Source organism: Miscanthus floridulus, unplaced genomic scaffold (genome assembly GCF_019320115.1).
Source record: "Miscanthus floridulus cultivar M001 unplaced genomic scaffold, ASM1932011v1 fs_708_3, whole genome shotgun sequence".
Lineage (NCBI taxonomy): Eukaryota > Viridiplantae > Streptophyta > Magnoliopsida > Poales > Poaceae > Miscanthus > Miscanthus floridulus.
This window is the reverse complement of record NW_027097143.1, coordinates 21,776-45,988: the sequence shown is the minus strand read 5'-3', so window position 1 is coordinate 45,988 and position 24,213 is coordinate 21,776. Positions and strand designations below refer to the sequence as shown.

General features: G+C 44.7%; 1 pseudogene; it reads right to left on the bottom strand.

The window, feature by feature from the left end:
• Nucleotides 1–10,197: 10,197 nt before the first annotated feature.
• Nucleotides 10,198–13,767, bottom strand: LOC136532779 (putative multidrug resistance protein; annotated as a pseudogene).
• Between the last annotated feature and the right edge of the window lie 10,446 nt (nt 13,768–24,213).

Genomic DNA, 24,213 nt, shown 5'->3' with positions numbered 1-24,213 from the left:
ACATGGCTTACACCAAAGTTGTAGTTTTCGACGTGATCTATAACTCGGCAGTGGAGGGCTCGGACGAATGTACAAAGAGATCGACGAATATATCACCTCGAAGCTCGGCAGTGTACGTACTGGAGGGCCTCGGGCCGGCGCGGTGGGGCAACGCGCGGTGGAGGGCCTCGGGCGCGGAGGAGGGCGCGGTGGAGGGCCACGGGCAAGCGCGGAGGAGGGGCACGGGCGCGCGCGGTGGAGGCCGCACGAGGAAGAAGACGGCGGCGCCGGTGTCACGGAAGGCGAACGGACGCGGCGCGAGGTCGAAGAAGAGGGCGGCGGTGTTCGACGAGGAAGAAGACGAGCAGATCGATCTGCCAGGCGCTGGAGGTTATATAGCAGAGGAGAATTACTCCCGGTGCCAGCCACCAACCGGGAGTAAAAACCCTTTACTCCCGGTGCGTATTACCAACCGGGAGTAAAGGTGCCTTTACTCCCGGTGCGTGTTACCAACCGGGAGTAAAGGTATACCTTTACTCCCGGTTGGTAACACGCACCGGGAGTAAAGGCTTTTTTTGGCGGGCCACGAAACTGCAGCCCACCTTTACTCCCGGGTGGGCTTCCCACCCGGGAGTAAAGGTGGCCTGCAGTTTCGTTTCCCGCCTGTTTTAAGCAATAGTCTTGTTAAATACAATAGAAATGCAATAGTTTTTATTAAATACATAGTAAATTAAATAAAAGGCATAAAATTATTTTGTTAAAAATATGAATTTTATTTTTGTTTATTGCACATAGGAAAAATCGATAACCTAACTTTTTTTATTTTTTGTTAGAATTATAAAACATAATGTAACTAATATTTATTATTTCGTTAATGCAAAAATGTAGTGTTTAATTAAAATTATTAAAATTATTGGTTTTGGACAGGAAATTTGTTTTCACATCATTTTAACGTTAATATTTTAATTTTTCATCACTCAGTATCCTAATTTACCTTTTTGAGAGAGAAATCCCACCAAATCAAACATTGATTTAATTTGAAATATGACATAATAAACATCTGAATTCACAATTATTACATAATATCTCAAACACACACTATATTAAATCACTATATCATCAAGTGGGCACAGCAGTGAACTTCTTCTTTACGTATGTCCCTTGGTTATGATCGCTTCGTAACCATGGAGTGTCCTCATCATTTACCAAGATGCTAGGGTCTTTGTTCACTTTGAAGGGCGGAATTCGGTCATCCTTTTCATATTCTTCTGACATGTCCGACTTGTCCTCAATTCCCACGATGACTCTTTTCCCTGAAAGAACTATGTGGCGCTTTGGCTCTTTGGTTGAGTCATTATCGTTTTTCCCTCTTTTTGGTTTGGTAGACATATCATTGACATAGAACACCTGATTCACATCCTTGGCAAGGACAAATGGTTCGTCTTTGTACCCAATATTACTAAGGTCTACTGTTGTCATTCCATACTCGTTGTCTACTGTTACTCCGCCTCCGGTCACCTTGACCCATTGGCACTTGAACAATGGGATCTTCAAAGTAGGTGCATATTCTAGTTCCCATATTTCATCTATGCGTCCATAATATGTCTGCTTATTCCCATTCGGGTCTGTGGCATCTATGCGGACACCACTGTTTTGGTTGGTACTCCTTTTATCTTGGGCTACTGTGTAGAATATGTTCCCATTTATCTCGTACCCTTTGTATGTGACGATATGCCATGATGGTTGCATAGCCAATAAATACAGTTGCTCATGGATGCTCTCATCACCTTGACATTTTTTTCGCAACCAACCGCCGAAAGTTTCCATGTGCTTATGCGTAATCCAAGCTTCAGTCTTGCCTGGAAACTCGGATCGTAAGAGATCCTTGTGTGTCTCAATATACGGATCTACCAAAGAGGAGTTCTGTAGAACTGTGTAGTGCGCTTTATTGAAATAATCATCATCCGTACCAATATATGTTTTCCTCCCTAGTGTCCCCTTTCCGCTTAGTCTCCCCTCATGTCTCGATTCAGGAACACCAATCGAGTCAAGGTCGGGAATAAAGTCAACACAGAACTCAATGACCTCTTCTGTTCCATAGCCCTTGGCGATGCTTCCTTCTGGGCGAGCACGGTTGTGAACATATTTCTTTAGGACTCCCATGAATCTCTCTAAGGGGAACATGTTGTGTAGGAACACAGGACCGAGAGTGAAAATCTCCTTGACTAGGTGAACTAGGAGGTGTGTCATAATATCAAAGAAGGAAGGAGGGAACACTAACTCAAAGCTGACGAGACATTGAACCACATCATTCTGTAGTTTAGCTAGATCAGTTGGATCAATTGCCTTCTGAGAAATTGCATTGAGGAATGCACATAGCTTTACGGTGGCTAGACGTACATTTGGAGGTAGAATTCCTCTTAATGCAACTGGAAGTAATTGCGTCATGAGAACGTGACAGTCATGGGACTTTAAGTTACAGAATTTCTTCTCTGTCACATTTATAATACCCTTTATATTCGAGGAGAATCCAGATGGTACCTTGATGTTGTTTAAGCATTCAAACATGATTTCCTTCTCCTCTTTGCTTAGAGTGTAGCTAGCAGGACGTAAGTAATGGCGTCCATCATCTGTCTTCTCTGGATGCAGGTTGTCTCTTTCTCTCAAACAACGCAGGTCCTGTCGTGCTTCAAATGTGTCCTTAGGCTTTCCATACACACCCATAAAGCCTAGCAGGTTCACACAAAGATTCTTCGTCAGGTGCATCACGTCGATCGAGCTACGGACCTCCAGGACTTGCCAATAGGGTAGGTCCCAAAATATGGACTTTTTCTTCCACATGGGTGCGTGACCGTTAGCGTCTTTCGGAATAGGTTGGCTTCCATGTCCTTTTCCAAAGACGACTTTCACATCATTGACCATATCGAGTACATCCTCACCGGTTCGGTTGCGAGGCTTGGTCAGGTGGTCTGCTTTCCCTTTAAAATGCTTACCTTTCTTTCTTACGGGGTGATTTGCAGGAAGAAATCGACGATGGCCAAGGTACACGACCTTTCGACATTTTTTCAAGAATACACCTCTAATATCACCGAAGCAGTGTGTGCATGCATTATATCCCTTGTTTGACTATCCTGAAAGATTACTTAGAGCAGGCCAATCATTGATTGTTACGAACAACAATGCTCGCAGATCAAAGTGTTCCTGTTTGTACTCATCCCACACACGTACACCTTCTTTATTCCACAAAATGAGAAGTTCATCAATAAGTGGTCTCAGGTACACATCGATGTCATTGCCAGGTTGCTTCGGGCCTTGGATGAGCACAGGCATCATAATGAACTTCCGCTTCATGCATAACCAAGGAGGAATGTTGTAGATACTTAGAGTAACAGGCCAAGTGCTATGACTACTGTTCTGCTCTCCAAAAGGATTGATACCATCTGTACTTAAAGCAAACCTTAAGTTTCTTGCGTCATTTGCAAACTCCGGGAATTCTCTATCGATTGCTCTCCACTGGGACCCATCAGCAGGGTGTCTCAACATATTGTCTACCTTACGGTCTTCTTTGTGCCATCGTAACAATTTTGCATGTTCTTTGTTTCTGAACAGATGTTTCAAGCGTGGTATTATAGGAGCATACCACATAACCTTGGCAGGGATTTTCTTACGTGGACGTTCGCCCTCAACATCACCAGGGTCATCTCGCCTGATCTTATACCGCGACGCATGGCATACCGGGCATGCATCCAATTTCTCGTACTCTTTGCCACGGTATAGGATGCAGTCATTAGGACATGCATGTATCTTCTCTATTTCTAGCCCCATAGGACAGACAACTTGTTTTGCTTCGTAGGTAGTGGCGGGCAATTCATTGTACTTCGGAAGCATCTTCTTTTGGATTTTTAGTAACTCTCCAAATCCCTTGTCAGATACACCATTCTTTGCCTTCCATTGCAGCAATTCTAGTGTGGTTCCCAACTTTTTCTGCCCTGCATCACAAGTTGGGTACAACAATTTCTTGTGATCTTCTAGCATCCGCTCGAACTTGATCTTCTCCTTTTCACTTTCACATTCTCTTTGTGCATCACGAATGACCTGACAAAGATCATCAGCCGGCTCATCTTCTGCGGCTACCTCTTCTTCAGCTTCTCCCATTGCAGTATCATTGAAGCACGCACCATCAGGAATAATATCATTGTCGTCCCATTGTTCTTCTTCATCTTCTTCCATTACAACACCGGTTTCTCCGTGCTTTGTCCAACAAATATAGTTTGGCATGAAACCCGACTTGAACAAGTGTGAATGAAGAGTCCTTGAGCAAGGATATTCCACCGTATTCTTACATATGGCACATGGGCAGCACATGAAACCGTCGCGTTTGTTTGTCTCGGCCGCACGTAATAAAGAATGCACGCCGTCAATGAACTCTTGTGAGCGGCGATCAGCATTATACATCCAATGACGGCTCATCTGCATTACATGACATAAATATCATATTAAAACCTAGATCATAATTAATTATTTATACAACATGCGTGCCACCACAAAAGATACAAATTTATGAAAGCATCGCTACAATGTAGACAATCCCAACTACCACTAAAAGAACTAAAGCTAAAATACATTTCAGGAGCACAAGGATTTCGCGACCAATCTCAACTAAAACAGACAGATCCCCCGATTGTGCAACATCTTTGGGCTTCTTCGGCTGGATCACTGCCTCATTAGCCGCCGTATCTGCCTGTTGTGCAAGATATTTTTGCACGAGTTCAACATACTCTTCCTCCCAGTAGAAGCCTGAATATCGTCCACTGCCATCCCACTGAAATTAAAACAAAAAACTAGAACTTTAATCACAACCATCATGAAAATAGGTATAAACTAACCATAATCATTAAATACGATAAAATAACTCACATTGCGATCCGGACACTTGTAGAAGATACGATCCTTGTTGGGACCCTCCTTCTTCACTCGGTACTCCATCACAATCTTCATCTCATCACGACACTTGCCGCATGGAATGAGAGGAAGGCCCGGCCTAAGTCGCTTTGGAAACCCATGAGAGGCCGAGGACCCGGAAGCAGTTGCCATCTACTCTCTATACTCATTTTTTAATACACTATAAATTTCTTCTTTTATAAACAAATAAAATTAACAAACTATAAAATTATCTAGATCTCTAAACAATGATATTTTTAATGGTCATTGTGTTCTCGTCTTTTACTGCGGCAGGTAAGTAATTCATATGATATTTCCGCAAATTAACAGAAGAATGGGAATGTACACACATAACAGACTACTACGACGATATCGGGACGTGTGAATAAATAACCATCCGTACTAGTTGACCTTGCTTACGTGATCATCTCGGCGAGCATTTCTCCACCGGACAGCACCGTACTTGGTCAAGGAAGAGCTCCGATTCTATGAGGAAGGGAACACGGTCTCCCACGACCGTTGTCGCTCTCCCTCGTAGAATCAAAGCTCCTCCTTGATGTCCATTACCGCTCGACAGAGAACATGCTTGCCGAGCTGAACACGGTCCGCAAGTTCAACTAGTACGGATTTTCTATAATTTTCTAACTATTTTCTAAGTTTTTATTTATATATACTACGTTTAGGTACGGTGATTGACAGACTACTACGACGATATCGGGACATGTGAATAAATAACCATCCGTACTAGTTGACCTTGCTTACGTGATCAGCTCGGCGAGGATTTCTCCACCGGACGGCACCGTACTTGGTCAAGGAAGAGCTCCGATTCTACGAGGAAGGGAACACGGTCTTCCACGACCGTTATCGCTCTCCCTCGTAGAATCAAAGCTCCTCCTTGACGTCCGTTACCGCTCGGCAGAGAACATCCTCGCCGACCTGAACACGGTCCGCAAGTTCAACTAGTAAGGATTTGCTATAATTTTCTAACTATTTTCTAACTTTATATTTATATATACTTTAACCTTCTTTCATGTAAATATGCAAGCTTAAAGTGATTTTGAGCTCAAATTGCTTACAAATGAAAAAAAACCACAATAAAGAACCATAAATATATATAGTGAATAAAATGGTATAAGAAAATGGTAAAAAATGAGAGTATGAGATTGGTAACCTTTACAACTGAAGAATCGACGGAGGAATCGAAGAATGGATGGAGGAACAATGGAGGGAGGGAGGAAGCAAGAACACTACTGCAGTGAGCTTCAAAATGTGCTGAGCTCGGGCTCGGGGAGGAAGGAGGAGACGGCCGATTTATAAAGGGAGAACATTTAGTCCCGGTTGATAGATCCAATCGGGACTAAAGGTAACTTTCCAACCCCGGGCGCAGCCACGGCCCGGGAGTAGACCTTTACTCCCGGTTGGAGCCACCAACCGGGAGTAAAAGTATACCTTTAGTCCCGGTTGGTGGCTCCAACCGGGACTAAAGGTCCCTGCCACCTCTGTCTGGCGCAGTAGCCGTTGGGCAGGAACCTTTAGTCCCGGTTGGAGCCACCAACCGGGACTAAAGGTATTTCTAGTCCCGGGGGCAAAAAATTCCGGGACTAGAGCCCATTTTGACCGAGGATCAAAGGTCTGTTCTCTACTAGTGAAGTGAAATTTTTATTTGTGCACTATGAAAACGTGTAACGAACTATGACTCTATGAGTGGTGTGCATTTGTGACCTCTTTAATGCTATCCTCATAATTTTTATTTGTGAGAATTGTGACCTCTCTGCCATGCTGTGCACCTGTGATGTTCTCATGAGATATAAGTTACTAGCTTGGTACTAGTCAAACTGCATGTTAAAACTACTAGTTTTGTTTGGTTAATTGTGAGCAGTTCCCTGTGTTACATTTTAACAAAATATCTATGCCTGCTTGCTGGTGTGTACTTGACTTCTTACATTTCAGTTTTTTATATCTAAAATTAGTAAATGGAAACAAAATAACAGTACATTTGAACTATTTAATTGCAATTTATGCAACTTCTGGGCTCTTGATACTTGCTGGTGGGTGTTTGCTCTTTTATGCAGGCCTCTGGTTGTGTGCTCTACTCTGCTAGGCCTGCTGTAGCCCCTCCAAAACAGGTATGCTTCTCTGTGCTCTCGTGCATTAGTTTGGAGGCAAAATTTGGTGGCTTCAATGTAAGATTTCTAATGTTTTATTTCATAAAGGCTGCTTGTATATACTTGATGCTTAGTATGTTTTTTGTATTTCAGATCTCAACTCTCTAAATTGATCTCTTAGGATAGAACATTGGCACTATTGCAAATAGTACCTAGAGCCAAAATTTGACCTTCTATTAGTTCCTGAAAACATTTACATGCTTTGTTCATTGAAAGATTAAAAACAGTGCAGGTAGCATGGTACATACATGTTTCTAAAACTTCGTTTCAGCAGCTAGCTGATCATTAAGGTTTCCTTTCATGTTTTTCTTTTTGGCTGGTAGCTAGGCCTTTGTTCCATTCGTTGCTGAAAGGTCCTTGTGTGATTTTGGTAATTGGGTGACAACCCTAGGTGGACTAATTGTGTTTATGTGAGATACACAGGTGATTAGTCTACAAGTACATGTGTGTGAGCAACATATGCCGTGAAGGTGAAAATGGTTTGGAGATGTTGCAAAGCTCACACATGTGATGATGAAGGAGCTTATTGCACATAGACATGACATTGAGTCATGTGATCAAGGTGGAGAAGATCAAGACAAGACTTGGCTTGATGGGCCAATTGCAAGCGTGAAGGGCAAGTCGAAGGCTTTGGAGCGATGGAGCACGTGGCGGTGAAGTTTGAGTAAGACTTGGCGTCGATGGACGAAGGCAACGGTGAAAAGCAAGTGAAGTTAAGATCGATGAACCAATATGATCACGTGATGATATGAAGTGGATCATATCATTGCTGATCATGTTGGTGCATGTGTTGCATCGACATTGGAGGAGATGGAATGAAATGCGCAAGGCAAAGGTATAACCTAGGGTATTTCATTTCACCGGTCATAGGTGTGTAGAGAAGTTGATGACCGGGTTTAGAATAGATGGCCGTACTATCAAGAGGGGCAAACTTGTTTGCATATCGGTCATCTAGTGCCACTCGAGTGATCTAACTTTGCATCATCGCTAGGATCGAGTGGTGTGGTAAGTTGGGTGGCTAATCCTTTGGAAAATGTTTGTGAAAAGCTAACACACATACACATGGTGGTGCACACTTGGTGGTGTTGGCATATTTGCAAAGGAAAAGAAGTTAGAGTTGTCGCGAATCAACTTAGAGAAGAGAAAAAGGTTTTTTGGTGTACTCCGAACTATAGGATGGTCCTTGGTTTGGAATACTGTTTTGATCCATTATGATTTAGATCAAGTATGCATATGGGATGTGTATCCCTCTGAGTAAGCTTTCTAAAATGTCCAAGATCATCGAAATCGGAGTTCGGAGCTAAGAGTTATAGCCGTTTTAGCGTTGAAAGGTCTGTGACTGGACGTTGGCGCAAAAAACGATCGGACGCTGGGGTCCAGCGTCCGGTCAGCACCTGCAAGTCTGGTCACAGCGTCCGGTCAGTGTTTTCAGCATGTCCAGAAGCGATCGGACGCTGGGAGAGTCCGGTCAGTGATGACCGGACGCGTCCGGTCGCTAAAAACGTCGTTGGAACCTCTCTGTAAGTGACCGGACGATGGGTTTCAGCGTTCGATCGTTATGACCTACATGTCCGGTCAGTACGTGCTTTGCCCAGTGAAGAGGTAACGGCTATTATAGCCCTTGGGTCCATAAAAGGAGTGTGTGGCCGGCATTGGACTGGATGCTTAGCACCTTCACGCCTATGTGGCTTGTGTAGGAGTGCTTGGATGCCCTCTAACTCACTTGTGCTTGTAAGAGTGTGAATCGATTATGAGTGAGTGATTCTAGTGTGTTGTATTGTAAGATTGCATCGAGTGGCGCTAGGTGATCGAGTTGTAAGCCGGTGGTGCTTGTTACTCTTGGAGGTTGCCACCTCCTAGACGGCTTGGTGGTGGTCTCCGTTGAAGCCCGCAAGAAGCTTGTGCAGTGCTCTGGAGAAGAGCTTTGTGAGGGGCATTGTGCTCGCCCCACGGGAGCCATGAAGAGCAACTCTAGTTGAGCGTGTCATTGACTACCCTCACTTTTGGGGTAGGTTCTTGCGATGCTCGACGTGCGAGCTTGGCGGATGATGCCAATTAGCCGTCGAACCACCAAGTGAGCGATCGACACAACGGGGACGTGGCGTGTTAACAAGCAAGTTAACTTTGGGAGAATCACCGTGTCAACCTTGTTCTTCCCATTAGTTTGTAATCCCCTTACACAAGCTTGTGATTACTTTTATATATATTGTGCTTGTGTAGTTGATCTTGTAATTAGTTAGCTTGTATAGCTCACTAGTTACCTTCTTGCTTGTGTAGCATAGAAGTAGCTCCCTTGCATGACTAATTTAGTTTGTGTAACCTTGTTAGTCATTTTGCTTAGTTTATGTAGCTAAGTATTTGTGCTCTCTAATTTGGCATTGGTTGCCTTGTTATTGAGCATTGCTAGTGAGTTTAGTTGAATTTGTGCTTTTGTTTACTAGCATGTGTAGGAGCTCCCTTATTATTTGAAATACTAGTGGCATAGGTTTATATGACCTTGCTCCTAAAATTGGTTAGGTGAGCTCTAGCTAGCCCGGCACCTTTGTTGCTTAATTAGGATCTTTACAAGGTGTTAGAGAACATCGATAGAGGGGTACAGTCTTGGCTAGACCGATAGTTTTAATTCTGCACTTGTTTCGGTTAGCACGCGCACTCCGGCTTGCACACGCACCTCAGGTGGGCTGCGCAGGCGTCCGAACGCGCCGTCTGTCATGACATCCAGGCGTTAGCTAGACCCTAGTCCGAATCCCAACTGCAGCGGCAAAGAAGACGAGAGAATGGTGAATGGCACGTCTCTCTGACTCACATGTCGTTGAGCCTAATTTGCTATTGTTGTCCCATTTTGTTTCACAATTTTTTTAGATAATGGAAGAATCGGCTTCATCCCCCACAAGTGAGGAATCATACCAAAATTACATCTTCACAGTAACCACATAACTTATAACTTCTCTAATAACAGAAAAGTTACATCTTCAGCCCACTTTCATAAATGAGTAAATTGCACGGCCGGTCCTTAAAGTATTAGGCTGATTTCGTCCGGGTCCCCAAACTATGAAATCGCACTCTTGGCTCCTCAATCTACTTAATTCGGTCCATGTAGGTCCTAAACAGCCTAGGCGGTGTCAAGCAGTCGATGTGGTTGTCCACGTACGCAGGAGAGGCACGTGAGGCACACGTGACCCTTGGTAGCTAAGCTTAGCGAACCAAACGACTGCATGCATACGACAGTTGCAAAAGTGATGTGGTAAATAGCTTGCCTGCGTGTCACAGCCCTGCGACAACTAGGAGATGAAGTTGTGGGTGTTGGCTGCCTTCGCCGCCGCGACGACCTCCTCCTCCATGGCGTCCTCCTTGCCGAACAGGATGTTCTCCCGGATCGACGTTGCGAACAGCGCCAGCTCCTGGCTAACAAGCCCCATCTGCGCACACAGCCACTTGAGCCACAGCCGCCGGATGTCCACGCCGTCCAGGGTCACCTCCCTGGGCGTCGGGTCATAAAACCGCTCCAGCAGCGCGATCACCGTTGACTTCCTAGACCCACTGCTGCCCACCAGCGCCACCGTGTGCCCTACCGGCATGCGCAGGTTGAAGCTCACGAAGATCGGGGTCTCTGGGCGCGACGGGTAGCAGAACTCCATGTTCTTGAATTCCACCTCCCCGGCGACGTTGGCCAGCTCATCGCCAGCGCTGCTCTCCGAGTCTATCTAGGGCACCTGCTGGATCACCTCCTAGACCCTCTCAGTCGCCGAGCTCGCCTCGGAGAAGTACTTGACGTTCGACAGCCTAGACCCTAGAGCTCTACATGGTTTCGTTAATGGCACCGCCATCACATCATCATCTAGGACTAGGAGTAACATGCAGCAGAGCAGACTGATGATAAAATCATGGTCACGTACAGGCCACCGATGACAATGGCAGCGGAGACGGCGAAGAAGTTGCCGCCCTGGTATCCATGGTACATGACAAGGCGGCTACCATACCAGACGCTGAAGTGAAAATTCTGCATTTTAGTCCTTTTTAAAAACATATTTTATAGGTAGACCCTCCGTGAAACTTTTTCAAAAAATAGACCAAAGCTCGGCGTGCAATGATACTACGTCCAGATATGTGGCTCGACGTGCTACGATTGAACGCTAAACTTGCCACGTAAGCGCCAACGTGTCGATCCGGCCCGAAGCTCGGCGTTTAATCATTTAACGCCGAGGTTAGGCACGTCGGCGTTTAATGAGTTCACGCCAAGGTATGGTGTTGTTACAGTACAAGCTAATAGCCCAAGTGTATGATGTATTTGTCCATTCAATATCTTTTGAGGATCCATAAAAAATAAATATAAGTCCCCTTGACATGAGATCATTTTCAATATAACCATAAGGTTACCCTCCACGGGACAAAAATACATGGATTGATAAATTGTTTGCCAATATTTATACAAATATTTTTTTGTGAATGCCAGTGTTAATTGGGAGCGCACCCACGCTTGTATAAATAGTTGGACTTGGCAAGTCATTTTTTTGGTGGTGCGAAATAGAAGCAAGTAAAATAAAAGAATACACACATGGAAGTGTCATGTATCTGGGCTAGCCTTGATGTTGTGTTGTGCCTTGGCTGGTGAGATAAATATATTTCCAAAATGCAGTGATGAGCTCGGATGTTGAAAGCTAGGAGTAGTAAGGTGCAGCATAGCACATGAACAGTCAAATGCAGGAAATGAAATTAACCAATAAGATGTTCATATTAAAACATTCGCCCTGTGAAGCCAAGGGTGATTAGTTGCACTTAAACATCCAAATGCAAAGAGTTATTATTTTAGCAAAGTAACAAAAGTGCCCAAGGTTTTTGTACAAAAAAATTAGAACTAATGAGTTTTCTTAAATTTAGAACTAAGTTTTCTTCTGCTCGGTTATTATTTTGCTCCGAACAACCCTTGCCATGGACGCCTTGCTTCTAGTTCCCCTGTTGATACAATTCTAAATAGTTAGTATGAAGAGCAATTGAGATGTGAAAAGCTTAGTTAAACACGAAGTAATAAAATTAAGTGCCCCGTTGCAAGTACAGGGTGCAACCAAGCCTAAATTGCTATCATGTTCCATTCTTTGTTTCAAAATATGGAAAAGAAAATCCGATCGAAGTCGCATCAGGCACAATGAATCAGGTGAACTACAGATGAATTCATTCTTCATGTAAGCAGATCTTTACCCATAAGTGCTGTATAGAGAACATCCCGAGGGCAATATTGTTCCTAGTAGTAATAAAAGTTTGCAAGCTCTGTCAGCATATTGTTTTAGCCAAATTGGAAGCAATTTCGGACCAGCAACTACAACTACCTGAAAGGCTGAAACATAATAACTTTGATCATGCCCAAGGAAGCAGCCGCAACTAAGGTTAATGTTCACAAGAGTAACATGACTATATCAAAACAAAGAAAGACGCCAACCTGACTTTTCCGTTCCTATTAATAATTATGTATGTATAGCCCTTTGATTTGATTCACTGCAACCAAGTTAAACATGACCGAACCAATGCTCGCAACTTACAGATTACTAATCACAATAGACTTAGGTGCACTATATGATCTTAATCAACTGTTAGCAACCATACGGTCAAAAAGCAAACCAAATTTAGAAAAGGATACAAGGATACCCCGTAGACAAAAGTACCATAACCAAACCTGTTTGATTCTCTAGAAATCTTGGCAAACATTCTATCAAAAATCCATGTATTTTTGTCACGTAGAGGATAACCTTATGGTTCTAATAGAATTGATCTCATGTCAAGGGGATTTATATTTATTTTTTATGGATCCTCAAAAGACATTGAATGGACAAATACATCATGCACTTGGGCTATTAGCTTGTACTGTAGCAACACCATACCTTGGCGTGAACTCATTAAACGCCGACGTGCCTAACCTCGGCGTTAAATGATTAAACGCCGAGCTTCGGGCCGGATCGACACGTTGGCGCTTACGTGGCAAGTTTAGCGTTCAATCGTAGCACGTCGAGCCACATAACTGGGCGTAGTATCATTGCACTCCGAGCTTTGGTCTATTTTTTGAAAAAGTTTCGCGGAGAGTCTACCTATAAAATATGTTTTTAAAAAGGACTAAAATGCAGAATTTTCACGACGCTGAACGCCCAGATGGTGAAGGTGATGCGTTGCTGCCGATGGCGACGCCCTTGGTGAGTCCCTGCTTGATCCCGAGCCTCGTCGACTCCTCGAGTGCAGCGGAGAACTGCGCCATGGTGGCGCGCTCGGCTACTAACGAGTAGACGGTGCGCACGGACGAGACGGCCTGCTCGGCGATGGCACCGGGGCAGGTGTACTGCTCCCTGATCCGGCGTGCAAGGCCGATGAGGATGCGGCCATACATGAACCCGGGGATGATGAGCAGCAGCATGGACGGCAGCGCCACTAGCGTGAGGTGCCACAGCAGCGCGAACCCGACGACGTAGCTGCCTAGGAACATGGAGCAGTTCATCACGAAGTTGGGCACCTTCTCGCTCAGCACGTCCTGCACCACGAGGCTGTCGTTGGAGACGCTGGTGATCACCTCCGACATGGACCCCACCTTGAGGTCGAAGTACTCCACGTCCTGTTGGAGCACCGCCCGCAGGTACTGCTCCCGCATCCACGACGCCTGCCGCTCCGCCGTGCGCGCCTAGCAGTACCCCTCTACGTGCATATATGCCAACGACGGCACAACGATTATCAGCTAGCACGTACGGTGCGCGTGCAAGCAAGCAAACCGCCAGCGGCGGCATTGGCACCCATCCATGTGTGTGCAACTACGTGGCTATCCAGTAGCTGCCCGAGGGTCACGTGTGCCTCACGTGCCTCACCTACGTACATGGAAAGCCACGTCGACTGCTTGACACCGCCTGGGCTGTTTAGAACCTACATAGACCGAATTAAGTAGATTGAGGAGCCAAGAGTGTGATTTCAAAGTTTGGGGACCCAGACGAAATCAGTCCAATACTTTAAGGACCGGCCGTGCAATTTACTCTTCATAAATTAAGCATTAGGTCTATTATTACAAGCACCCAAAGTATATGAAAAACTAGCACCCAACATTACTGGCCTACCCGAAAAATAAATGACCATCCATGAATACGAAGAACTAGATAGCTCTAGATTCCAGGATTTGGCATGCATACACCAAAACTCCGTTGTTATCTCTATATGCTCCAACAGAGACAACAACACAACAAGCTAAATCAATGTGTTTCTCTGAATAACACAAGCAAAATAAAATTTGGATGGCAGTTATAAAAACTATCTCCTTCCATATGGGGCAAATTTTTCGACAAAGAGAAACAACTCATATCAATAAAACAACAACTCCTTTTTGTTTCTTTTCTTATTTTTATGAAATTTCAGTAAAAATAGATGGTTAATGTTCTTTGGTGAAGGAATACCAAAAAAGGCAAAAACTACGTTAACAACACACCAAGCTAAGCCTTTATACTTGTAAAAGATACATTAATTGGGTTCATACTTAGGATGACCGCTATAGTAGGTTACGTCTTAAAATATTAGATAGATTTAAGTGTTGTAATTTCAGAAAGCGGTCGCCCTAATTTGATTTCTGCTAGATAGCTTGAACTTTCCTAGGTGTAGGAATTGTTCTTTAACCCCTATATATAAGGCTCATCCAAAAGTGTGAGCCCCGCTCTTTAGTTCACTTGAGTCAAGGTTTTTGAACTCCTGCCAAACACCATCCTCATTGCATAGCTTAAATAGCCACATACTCAAAGGCACTTATTCTGAATATCGATGTTTTGTACTCATAGGCCACCTTGATCTTTCAGGTTGGCGCAAGATTTTCTATTTTACTAAATGGTATTTCTTCTATGCCGGTCATTTTGCAAACAAAAAAGAGATTTGTAATACTCTATATTTTACTAAATAGTATTTCTTCTATGCCATCGCCATGATGATCGTCAACATATACACCACTATAAATAGTACTGGTGAGAGTGAGTCACCTTGTGGAAGTCTACGTCCTTTTTTACCGGAAGTAAACTCCCAATTGGTCGTTATTCTTTATTCCTACATTCCCACTTGAACAAAAGATTGAATCCACCTGCACCAAGTAGGGTCAAATCTTTCATTCTAAGTGTTTGTTGTATGAAATCCCATCTGCTTTGTCATATGTTTTTATCAAAGTCAATCTTAAAAACACTCCATTTTTTTGTATCTAGTTTATGCAAGGTTTCTTCGTAGAATAACAACCCTGCTCCATGACATTCCTACCAGGTAAAAAAAAGCTCTCTATTAAGCTTTAATTATTCATTGGGTTGTTTTGAAAATATTTTAATGTTAACTCAGTGCTAAAGGTGATGGTCATTCCATGGAAGACTTATTGGAGTTAACCACTTGAAAAGGTTTGAGAAAAAGAGCTTTGTGGACATTTTACATGTTGATGATCATCATGGCCATGGCATAGAAGAAATACTATTTAGTAAAATATAGAGTATTACAAATCTCTTTTTTTTTGCAAAATGATCGGCATAGAAGAAATACCATTTAGTAAAATAGAAAATCTTGCGCCAACCTGAAAGATCAAGGTGGCCTATGAGTACAAAACATCGATATTCAGAATAAGTGCCTTTGAGTATGTGGCTATTTAAGCTATGCAATGAGGATGGTGTTTGGCAGGTGTTCAAAAACCTTGACTCAAGTGATGTAACACCTTTGGTGTTACGAACTTGCTTAGCACCGCGATTTAGACCTAAGTAAAAATTTTCGTAAATGACTTCATTGAAGTTAAAATTTTAAAAACCAGCTTTTCGCGTCAACGGTAAAAATCAGAAATTATTTTATAAAGCGTTGTTTGTGGCGATTTGTTTTGGCGCAAAAGAATTACATAATGCTTTAATATTTTGTTCCATAGCTTGGTACGAGTATGAGTTATCGCGATATTTTTTTATTTGAGCGGCAGTCGCACCGAACATTCAAGCAGTAGCAGATCCTTTTTCTTTTCCCCATTCTATCTCGCGCGCCTGCTTTTTAATGCATCTTGTCTTGTCTCTTTGCCTGCCTTGAGCGGTCTCATCCTTGCCTGCCTCCGTTGTCCCATCGAACTAGTGACCTTGGCATGCCGCCCTCGCTGGCACTGCCCTGCGCACGCCTTGGCTGGCTACCCTCGTGTGCCTTAAGCTGAGGCTGAGCTGCTGTCTGCCTCTGCTTGTCCTTGCTGCCCACCGCTGTTGTCTATCTTTGTGTTGAGGTTAAGCTACTGCTGCTATCGTGTACTCTTCCATTCTTTTCTATAGCCAAGGAGCCTAGCTCAGCTCGCCCTCCCCGCTCACTCCCTCGGTCTCTCTGCTTGTCTCTATGCCGGGCCGCTTCCGTCGCCGGCCACTACCCGTGAAGGCACGCCCGTGCCTACAGCACGCATCCTCCTTCCCCGTGCTGGAGTTGTTGCACCTCCCTCCCTGCTCTGCTGCCGCCATGGCTACCTCGCGTTCCTTCCCTGGTCCCGTTGTGCCCTGCAGTGCCACCGTGGCCACGCCAAAGTCGCTCGCCGTCGCTGTCCCTTCACATGTGCGCGCCGAGCACCCGGCCCAGCCTCGATCACCCGTGCCTGTGGCCGAGAAGGCCGCAGCATCCCACCACCTCCCCTGTTTCGCCGCTCCTCCACCACTGCTCTGACGATGGCCACCGCACATGAAGGCATGCTCAAGCCGTGTTGCTGTGCCCTGCAACACGGTGCCCCCCCTCCTTTTCCTCCTCTACCGCGGCCGTGCGTGGCCGCCATGCCACCTCGGTCCGCACTGGACCGCCATCTATCGATGCTGCCTTCCCGTGCCTCTTTCCACTACCTTTGTCGCATCTTTCGCCCGCTCGGCACCCCGACGCCTGTGCCCTGCATCTCGGTGTCAGCACCGCCGCCTCGGCGCTACCCCTCCTCTTCCCTCCCAGGCGCCATCGTTGTCCGCGCCGTCGAGAGCCACGCCTTGCCGCCTTTGGTCTCCCTACGAGCGACGCCCCTCGGTTCCTGTGCTGGACTGTAGCTCGCAGTGATGCGGCTGCCATGCCCCGCCCTGGACCCGTGCCGCTCCACCGTAGAGCTCCACGCCGCTCTGGTACAGCTGCTCCTGACACTGTTCCTTCCAGGCGCGTCCTCCTCTACGGTTCGCACGCAGCGGCTGTGCCGGCGCTCCGCCGATGCGCCGTGGCCGCCATCATCTGGCCGTGCTGTGGCCGTCCATGGGTGCGGCCGGAGCCGTTGGTGCTACCGTGCACCGCCCCGCGATAGCACGCCGCCAGCGAGCTACTCCCTTGGCCGGCGGATGGCCTCCCCTGCCGGTGCTTTGTTTTGGAGGAAGGAGAAAATGTGCGAAGGGTATGAATCCAAGTGGAAAGTTTGTACGGGATTCTCAGTGCGAAATACGTGACTCTTAGGAATAGTGACTTTGTTCTGCGGGTTAATTTGATGAGAGCTCAGGGGTTTCTTCGTAAAATGGTACTATCGTCGCCTGGGCTACCTTGGCCGCATGGGCTAGCTGGTGGGCCGCTCGCGTGCCCGCCTGGGCTCGCTACGTCGCTTGGGCTGGCCTGGGCCGTGCTGTGCTCCTTCGGGCCAGGCCGGTTCTCTGGTCGGTGGGCCGCGCCGTGCTGCTGGGCCGGCCTACCGCTGACAGCCAGCGCCTAGGCCACCCGCGCCTGCGCACGCCCGCCCACCGAGCCGCCTCGCCTCTGGATAAGACCGAACGAGCCGCTGGGCCAGTTGTTGGCCACTGGCCTTTAATTTCTAAAACAATTAGCTAATTTAGTTCAGGAATAAATTTGTAAAATATATATAAATTTATGTAGCTGTTCAAAAATGGTGAAACTAGTTTTGTTTAGTTCCTAAAATCATGATCTACCTGTTAGTATATTTTATTCACATAGTGTGATAATATTCTTGGAAGCTATATAATTAAATTAAGGTACTTAATATTGTAAAAAATATAAACTTGTAGAAATTATTGTGATAAATTGGTAATAATGTTGAATCTAAAATTTTTACAGTAGGCTCCTAGCAATATTAGGTAGTCACTGTAATTTTTGTAGCTCCGAATTAATTAGTTTGCTAAATAGATGATGATGTCCTATTGCAAATAAAGATTAAATTGATAGAATAGAATAAAGAAATAACTTGGGTTTGATGACGCCTTATTCGACAACATGGATACGTAGACCAGCGTTAGAGCTATCTCGTTAGCTTGTGAGGCGTGATCATGTTTCTAAGCATTTCGGCTATCATTGATTATTTACATCCATGCATTTGCATTAATGCATATCATATAGGTACGATGCTGGATCAACGGATCAATGGAAGGATGATTGGGAATCTGAAGGTGGTGTAATGGTATTCCTCTCCATGAGATGATGCAATGAGCTTTCTATCCAGCTGATGGTGGATGATTTGAAGATGCAGATACTAACTTTTGGTTATATTTTACCTAGGCAAGCCCCAGTGCATAACCCCTACTTTTCTGTAGTTTAAATTATATTTGTGCACTAAGTTTTAAGGAGTTGAATGAAATCCACTTGCATATATATATATATATATATATTTATCTTATGAGTCTTACTAGTATGACAGGATCGTGTAGAATCCTATGCTACAGGACTCCGGTAGAAGTTGAGTGATTACCCGTCACTTGCGAGAGATAGAAAATATATTACTATACTATTATCACTTGGAAAATATAAATGGTGGAAAGGAAAAATGGTGACCGGGCAGGGATATGGAACAAAAAACTAGAACTTTAATCACAACCATCATGAAAATAGGTATAAACTAACCATAATCATTAAATACGATAAAATAACTCACATTGCGATCCGGACACTTGTAGAAGATACGATCCTTGTTGGGACCCTCCTTCTTCACTCGGTACTCCATCACAATCTTCATCTCATCACGACACTTGCCGCATGGAATGAGAGGAAGGCCCGGCCTAAGTCGCTTTGGAAACCCATGAGAGGCCGAGGACCCGGAAGCAGTTGCCATCTACTCTCTATACTCATTTTTTAATACACTATAAATTTCTTCTTTTATAAACAAATAAAATTAACAAACTATAAAATTATCTAGATCTCTAAACAATGATATTTTTAATGGTCATTGTGTTCTCGTCTTTTACTGCGGCAGGTAAGTAATTCATATGATATTTCCGCAAATTAACAGAAGAATGGGAATGTACACACATAACAGACTACTACGACGATATCGGGACGTGTGAATAAATAACCATCCGTACTAGTTGACCTTGCTTACGTGATCATCTCGGCGAGCATTTCTCCACCGGACAGCACCGTACTTGGTCAAGGAAGAGCTCCGATTCTATGAGGAAGGGAACACGGTCTCCCACGACCGTTGTCGCTCTCCCTCGTAGAATCAAAGCTCCTCCTTGATGTCCATTACCGCTCGACAGAGAACATGCTTGCCGAGCTGAACACGGTCCGCAAGTTCAACTAGTACGGATTTTCTATAATTTTCTAACTATTTTCTAAGTTTTTATTTATATATACTACGTTTAGGTACGGTGATTGACAGACTACTACGACGATATCGGGACATGTGAATAAATAACCATCCGTACTAGTTGACCTTGCTTACGTGATCAGCTCGGCGAGGATTTCTCCACCGGACGGCACCGTACTTGGTCAAGGAAGAGCTCCGATTCTACGAGGAAGGGAACACGGTCTTCCACGACCGTTATCGCTCTCCCTCGTAGAATCAAAGCTCCTCCTTGACGTCCGTTACCGCTCGGCAGAGAACATCCTCGCCGACCTGAACACGGTCCGCAAGTTCAACTAGTAAGGATTTGCTATAATTTTCTAACTATTTTCTAACTTTATATTTATATATACTTTAACCTTCTTTCATGTAAATATGCAAGCTTAAAGTGATTTTGAGCTCAAATTGCTTACAAATGAAAAAAAACCACAATAAAGAACCATAAATATATATAGTGAATAAAATGGTATAAGAAAATGGTAAAAAATGAGAGTATGAGATTGGTAACCTTTACAACTGAAGAATCGACGGAGGAATCGAAGAATGGATGGAGGAACAATGGAGGGAGGGAGGAAGCAAGAACACTACTGCAGTGAGCTTCAAAATGTGCTGAGCTCGGGCTCGGGGAGGAAGGAGGAGACGGCCGATTTATAAAGGGAGAACATTTAGTCCCGGTTGATAGATCCAATCGGGACTAAAGGTAACTTTCCAACCCCGGGCGCAGCCACGGCCCGGGAGTAGACCTTTACTCCCGGTTGGAGCCACCAACCGGGAGTAAAAGTATACCTTTAGTCCCGGTTGGTGGCTCCAACCGGGACTAAAGGTCCCTGCCACCTCTGTCTGGCGCAGTAGCCGTTGGGCAGGAACCTTTAGTCCCGGTTGGAGCCACCAACCGGGACTAAAGGTATTTCTAGTCCCGGGGGCAAAAAATTCCGGGACTAGAGCCCATTTTGACCGAGGATCAAAGGTCTGTTCTCTACTAGTGAAGTGAAATTTTTATTTGTGCACTATGAAAACGTGTAACGAACTATGACTCTATGAGTGGTGTGCATTTGTGACCTCTTTAATGCTATCCTCATAATTTTTATTTGTGAGAATTGTGACCTCTCTGCCATGCTGTGCACCTGTGATGTTCTCATGAGATATAAGTTACTAGCTTGGTACTAGTCAAACTGCATGTTAAAACTACTAGTTTTGTTTGGTTAATTGTGAGCAGTTCCCTGTGTTACATTTTAACAAAATATCTATGCCTGCTTGCTGGTGTGTACTTGACTTCTTACATTTCAGTTTTTTATATCTAAAATTAGTAAATGGAAACAAAATAACAGTACATTTGAACTATTTAATTGCAATTTATGCAACTTCTGGGCTCTTGATACTTGCTGGTGGGTGTTTGCTCTTTTATGCAGGCCTCTGGTTGTGTGCTCTACTCTGCTAGGCCTGCTGTAGCCCCTCCAAAACAGGTATGCTTCTCTGTGCTCTCGTGCATTAGTTTGGAGGCAAAATTTGGTGGCTTCAATGTAAGATTTCTAATGTTTTATTTCATAAAGGCTGCTTGTATATACTTGATGCTTAGTATGTTTTTTGTATTTCAGATCTCAACTCTCTAAATTGATCTCTTAGGATAGAACATTGGCACTATTGCAAATAGTACCTAGAGCCAAAATTTGACCTTCTATTAGTTCCTGAAAACATTTACATGCTTTGTTCATTGAAAGATTAAAAACAGTGCAGGTAGCATGGTACATACATGTTTCTAAAACTTCGTTTCAGCAGCTAGCTGATCATTAAGGTTTCCTTTCATGTTTTTCTTTTTGGCTGGTAGCTAGGCCTTTGTTCCATTCGTTGCTGAAAGGTCCTTGTGTGATTTTGGTAATTGGGTGACAACCCTAGGTGGACTAATTGTGTTTATGTGAGATACACAGGTGATTAGTCTACAAGTACATGTGTGTGAGCAACATATGCCGTGAAGGTGAAAATGGTTTGGAGATGTTGCAAAGCTCACACATGTGATGATGAAGGAGCTTATTGCACATAGACATGACATTGAGTCATGTGATCAAGGTGGAGAAGATCAAGACAAGACTTGGCTTGATGGGCCAATTGCAAGCGTGAAGGGCAAGTCGAAGGCTTTGGAGCGATGGAGCACGTGGCGGTGAAGTTTGAGTAAGACTTGGCGTCGATGGACGAAGGCAACGGTGAAAAGCAAGTGAAGTTAAGATCGATGAACCAATATGATCACGTGATGATATGAAGTGGATCATATCATTGCTGATCATGTTGGTGCATGTGTTGCATCGACATTGGAGGAGATGGAATGAAATGCGCAAGGCAAAGGTATAACCTAGGGTATTTCATTTCACCGGTCATAGGTGTGTAGAGAAGTTGATGACCGGGTTTAGAATAGATGGCCGTACTATCAAGAGGGGCAAACTTGTTTGCATATCGGTCATCTAGTGCCACTCGAGTGATCTAACTTTGCATCATCGCTAGGATCGAGTGGTGTGGTAAGTTGGGTGGCTAATCCTTTGGAAAATGTTTGTGAAAAGCTAACACACATACACATGGTGGTGCACACTTGGTGGTGTTGGCATATTTGCAAAGGAAAAGAAGTTAGAGTTGTCGCGAATCAACTTAGAGAAGAGAAAAAGGTTTTTTGGTGTACTCCGAACTATAGGATGGTCCTTGGTTTGGAATACTGTTTTGATCCATTATGATTTAGATCAAGTATGCATATGGGATGTGTATCCCTCTGAGTAAGCTTTCTAAAATGTCCAAGATCATCGAAATCGGAGTTCGGAGCTAAGAGTTATAGCCGTTTTAGCGTTGAAAGGTCTGTGACTGGACGTTGGCGCAAAAAACGATCGGACGCTGGGGTCCAGCGTCCGGTCAGCACCTGCAAGTCTGGTCACAGCGTCCGGTCAGTGTTTTCAGCATGTCCAGAAGCGATCGGACGCTGGGAGAGTCCGGTCAGTGATGACCGGACGCGTCCGGTCGCTAAAAACGTCGTTGGAACCTCTCTGTAAGTGACCGGACGATGGGTTTCAGCGTTCGATCGTTATGACCTACATGTCCGGTCAGTACGTGCTTTGCCCAGTGAAGAGGTAACGGCTATTATAGCCCTTGGGTCCATAAAAGGAGTGTGTGGCCGGCATTGGACTGGATGCTTAGCACCTTCACGCCTATGTGGCTTGTGTAGGAGTGCTTGGATGCCCTCTAACTCACTTGTGCTTGTAAGAGTGTGAATCGATTATGAGTGAGTGATTCTAGTGTGTTGTATTGTAAGATTGCATCGAGTGGCGCTAGGTGATCGAGTTGTAAGCCGGTGGTGCTTGTTACTCTTGGAGGTTGCCACCTCCTAGACGGCTTGGTGGTGGTCTCCGTTGAAGCCCGCAAGAAGCTTGTGCAGTGCTCTGGAGAAGAGCTTTGTGAGGGGCATTGTGCTCGCCCCACGGGAGCCATGAAGAGCAACTCTAGTTGAGCGTGTCATTGACTACCCTCACTTTTGGGGTAGGTTCTTGCGATGCTCGACGTGCGAGCTTGGCGGATGATGCCAATTAGCCGTCGAACCACCAAGTGAGCGATCGACACAACGGGGACGTGGCGTGTTAACAAGCAAGTTAACTTTGGGAGAATCACCGTGTCAACCTTGTTCTTCCCATTAGTTTGTAATCCCCTTACACAAGCTTGTGATTACTTTTATATATATTGTGCTTGTGTAGTTGATCTTGTAATTAGTTAGCTTGTATAGCTCACTAGTTACCTTCTTGCTTGTGTAGCATAGAAGTAGCTCCCTTGCATGACTAATTTAGTTTGTGTAACCTTGTTAGTCATTTTGCTTAGTTTATGTAGCTAAGTATTTGTGCTCTCTAATTTGGCATTGGTTGCCTTGTTATTGAGCATTGCTAGTGAGTTTAGTTGAATTTGTGCTTTTGTTTACTAGCATGTGTAGGAGCTCCCTTATTATTTGAAATACTAGTGGCATAGGTTTATATGACCTTGCTCCTAAAATTGGTTAGGTGAGCTCTAGCTAGCCCGGCACCTTTGTTGCTTAATTAGGATCTTTACAAGGTGTTAGAGAACATCGATAGAGGGGTACAGTCTTGGCTAGACCGATAGTTTTAATTCTGCACTTGTTTCGGTTAGCACGCGCACTCCGGCTTGCACACGCACCTCAGGTGGGCTGCGCAGGCGTCCGAACGCGCCGTCTGTCATGACATCCAGGCGTTAGCTAGACCCTAGTCCGAATCCCAACTGCAGCGGCAAAGAAGACGAGAGAATGGTGAATGGCACGTCTCTCTGACTCACATGTCGTTGAGCCTAATTTGCTATTGTTGTCCCATTTTGTTTCACAATTTTTTTAGATAATGGAAGAATCGGCTTCATCCCCCACAAGTGAGGAATCATACCAAAATTACATCTTCACAGTAACCACATAACTTATAACTTCTCTAATAACAGAAAAGTTACATCTTCAGCCCACTTTCATAAATGAGTAAATTGCACGGCCGGTCCTTAAAGTATTAGGCTGATTTCGTCCGGGTCCCCAAACTATGAAATCGCACTCTTGGCTCCTCAATCTACTTAATTCGGTCCATGTAGGTCCTAAACAGC